Genomic DNA, 4,410 nt, shown 5'->3' with positions numbered 1-4,410 from the left:
TTAGCTTTTTCTTGTCTGTAAAGCTCTTGATTTCTCCATTGAATCTGAATGAGATCCTTGCTGGGTTCAGTAACCTTGGCTGCAGGGTCTTCCCTTTCATCCCTCTAAGTATATCATGGCACTCCCTTCTGGCTTGTAGAATTTCTGCTGAGAAGTCAGCTGTTAACCTTATGAGAGTTCCCTTGTATGTTATTTGTCATTTTTCCCTTGTTGCCTTTAATAATTTTTCTTTGTCTTTAATTTCTGTCAATTTGATTACTATGTGCCTCGGCATGTTTCTCATTGGGTTTATCCTGCCTGGGACTCTGTGCTTCCTGGGCTTGGGTGGCTATTTCCTTTCCCATGTGAGGAAAGTTTTCAACTATAATATCTTCAAATATTTTGTTGGGTCCTTTCTGTCTCTCTTCTCCTTCTGTGGCCTCTATAATGTGAATGTTGGTGTGTTTAATGTTGTCCCAGAGGTCTCAGGCTGTCTTCATTTCTCTTCATCATTTTTTCTTTATTCTCTTCTGTGGCAGCGAATTCCACCATTCTGTCTTCCAGGTCACTTATCCATTCTTCTGCCTCAGTTATTCTGCTATTGATTCCTTCTAGTGTATTTTTCATTTCAGTTATTGTATTGTTCATCTGTTTGTTCGTTCTTTAATTCTTCTAGGGCTTTGTTAAACATTTCTTGCATCTTCATTGTATTTGCCTCCATACTTTTTCCAAGGCCCTGGATCATCTTCACTTTCACTATTCTGAATTATTTTTCTGGAAGGTTGCCTATCTCCACTTCATTTAATTGTTTTCTGGGGTTTTATCTTGTTCCTTCATCAGGTACATAGTTCTCTGCCTTTTCAATTTGTCTGTCTTTCTGTGAATATGTTTTTTTTTTCCCCACAGGCTACAGGATTGTAGTTCTTCTTGCTTCTGCTGTCTGCCCTCTAGTCGTTGTTTTTTTTTCTATGACATCGTTTACAATTGATTCCAATTTCCCTTTATGAAAAAATGTTATTGCTTATCATTTCTTTGTTGCACTTTCATCTTTGTTGGCTAATTTCCTTTCCCAGTTATCCATTTTTCTAAAAATTGCACATGGATTTATCACGGGATACTAGGAGTCAACAATATGTACTAATCACTACATATAATCTGTGCATAAACTGAATAACACACAGTGACCACTTATTAACATACTGTTTTTTTTTTTATTTTACAAATTTAATCAGTTATACATATACATATGTTCCCATATCCCCTCCCTTTTGCGTCTCCCTCCCACCCTCCCTATCCCACCCCTCCAGGCGGTCACAAAGAACCGAGCTGATCTCCCTGTGCTATGCGGCTGCTTCCCACTAGCTATCTACCTTACGTTTGGTAGTGTATATATGTCCATGCCGCTCTTTCACTTTGTCACAGCTTACCCTTCCCCCTCCCCATATCCTCAAGTCCATGCTCTAGTAGGTCTGTGTCTTTATTCCTGTCTTACCCCTATGTTCTTGATGACATTTTTTTCTTAAATTCCATATATATGTGTCAGCATACAGTATTTGTCTTTCTCTTTCTGACTTACTTCACTCTGTATGACAGACTCTAGGTCCATCCACCTCATTACAAATAGCTCAATTTCATTTCTTTTTATGGCTGAGTAATATTCCATTGTATATATGTGCCACATCTTCTTTATCCATTCATCCGACGATGGACACTTAGGTTGTTTCCTTCTCCGGGCTATTGTAAATAGGGCTGCTATGAACATTTTGGTACATGTCTCTTTTTGAATTATGGTTTTCTCAGGGTATATGCCCAGTAGTGGGATTGCTGGGTCATATGGTAGTTCTATTTGTAGTTTTTTAAGGAACCTCCATACCGTTCTCCATAGTGGCTGTACCAATTCACATTCCCACCAGCAGTGCAAGAGTGTTCCCTTTTTTCCACACCCTCTCCAGCATTTATTGTTTCTAGATTTTTTGATGATGGCCATTCTGACTGGTGTGAGATATCTCATTGTAGTTTTGACTTGCATTTCTCTAATGAGTAAAGATGTTGAGCATCCTTTCATGTGTTTGTTGGCTGTCGGTATATCTTTTGTGGAGAAATGTCTATTTAGGTCTTCTGCCCATTTTTGGATTGGGTTGTTTGTTTTTTTGCTATTGAGCTGCATGAGCTCCTTATAAATTTTGGAGATTAATCCTTTGTCAGTTGCTTCATTTGCAAATATTTTCTCCCATTCTGAGGGTTGTCTTTTCGTCTTGTTTATGGTTTCCTTTGCTGTGCAAAAGCTTTGAAGTTTCATTAGGTCCCATGTGTTTATTTTTGTCTTTATTTCCATTTCTCTAGGAGGTGGGTCAAAAAGGATCTTGCTGTGATTTATGTCATAGAGTGTTCTGCCTATGTTTTCCTCTAGGAGTTTGATAGTGTCTGGCCTTACATTTAGGTCTTTAATCCATTTTGAGCTTATTTTTGTGTATGGTGTTAGGGAGTGATCTAATCTCATACTTTTACATGTCCCTGTCCAGTTTTCCCAGCACCACTTATTGAAGAGACTGTCCTTTCTCCACTGTACATTCCTGCCTCCTTTATCAAAGATAAGGTAACCATATGTCCGTGGGTTTATCTCTGGGCTTTCTATCCTGTTCCATTGATCTATCTTTCTGTTTTTGTGCCAGTACCATACTGTCTTGATTACTGTAGCTTTGAAGTATAGTCTGAAGTCAGGGAGCCTGATTCCTCCAGCTCCATTTTTCGTTCTCAAGATTGCTTTGGCTATTCGGGGTCTTTTGTGTTTCCATACAAATTGTGAAATTTTTTGTTCTAGTTCTGTGAAAAATGCCATTGGTAGTTTGATAGGTATTGCATTGAATCTGTAGATTGCTTTGGGTAGTAGAGTCATTTTCACAATGTTGATTCTTCCAATCCAAGAACATGGTACATCTCTCCATCTATTTGTATCATCTTTAATTTCTTTCATCAGTGTCTTATAATTTTCTGCATACAGGTCTTTTGTCTCCTTAGGTATGTTTATTCCTAGATATTTTATTCTTTTTGTTGCAATGGTAAATGGGAGTGTTTCCTTGATTTCACTTTCAGATTTTTCATCATTAGTATATAGGAATGCCAGAGATTTCTGTGCATTAATTTTGTATCCTGCAACTTTACCAAATTCATTGATTAGCTCTAGTAGTTTTCTGGTAACATCTTTAGGATTCTCTATGTATAGTATCATGTCATCTGCAAACAGTGACAGCTTTACTTCTTCTTTTCCCATTTGGATTCCTTTTATTTCCTTTTCTTCTCTGATTGCTGTGGCTAAAACTTCCAAAACTATGTTGAATAAGAGTGGTGAGGGCCTCCCTGGTGGCGCAGTGGTTAAGAGTCCGCCTGCCGATGCAGGGGATATGGGTTCGTGCCCCGGTCTGGGAGGATCCCATATGCCGCGGAGCGGCTGGGCCCGTGAGCCATGGCCGCTGGGCCTGCGCATCCGGAGCCTGTGCTCCGCAACGGGAGAGGCCACAACAGTGAGAGGCCCGCATACCGCAAAAAGAAAAACAAAAAAACAAAAAAAACAAAAAGACTGGTGAGAGTGGGCAACCTTGTCTTGTTCCTGATCTTAGTGGAAATGGTTTCAGTTTTTCACCATTGAGGACGATGCTGGCTGTGGGTTTGTCATATATGGCCTTTATTATGTTGAGGAAAGTTCCCTCTATGCCTACTTTCTGCAGGGTTTTTATCATAAATGGGTGTTGAATTTTGTCAAAAGCTTTCTCTGCATCTATTGAGATGATCATATGGTTTTTCTCCTTCAGTTTGTTAATATGGTGTATCACATTGATTGATTTGCGTATATTGAAGAATCCTTGCATTCCTGGAATAAACCCCACTTGATCATGGTGTATGATCTTTTTAATGTGCTGTTGGATTCTGTTTGCTAGTATTTTGTTGAGGATTTTTGCATCTATGTTCATCAGTGATATCGGCCTGTAGTTTTCTTTCTTTGTGACATCCTTGTCTGGTTTTGGTATCAAGGTGATGGTGGCCTCGTAGAATGAGTTTGGGAGTGTTCCTCCCTCTGCTATATTTTGGAAGAGTTTGAGAAGGATAGGTGTTAGCTCTTCTCTAAATGCTTGATAGAATTCCCCTGTGAAGCCATCTGGTCCTGGGCTTTTGTTTGTCGGAAGATGTTTTATCACAGTTTCAATTTCAGTGGTTGTGATTGGTCTATTCATATTTTCTATTTCTTCCTGATTCAGTCTTGGCAGGTTGTGCATTTTTAAGAATTTGTCCATTTCTTCCAGGTTGTCCATTTTATTGGCATAGAGTTGCTTATAGTAATCTCTCATGATCTTTTGTATTTCTGCAGTGTCAGTTGTTACTTATCCTTTTTCATTTCTAATTCTATTGATTTGAGTCTTCTCCCTTTTTTTCTTG

The sequence above is a fragment of the Mesoplodon densirostris genome, chromosome 5 (assembly GCF_025265405.1).
Source record: "Mesoplodon densirostris isolate mMesDen1 chromosome 5, mMesDen1 primary haplotype, whole genome shotgun sequence".
Lineage (NCBI taxonomy): Eukaryota > Metazoa > Chordata > Mammalia > Artiodactyla > Ziphiidae > Mesoplodon > Mesoplodon densirostris.
The sequence above is the reverse complement of the archived record's forward strand: the minus strand, read 5'-3'. Positions refer to the sequence as shown.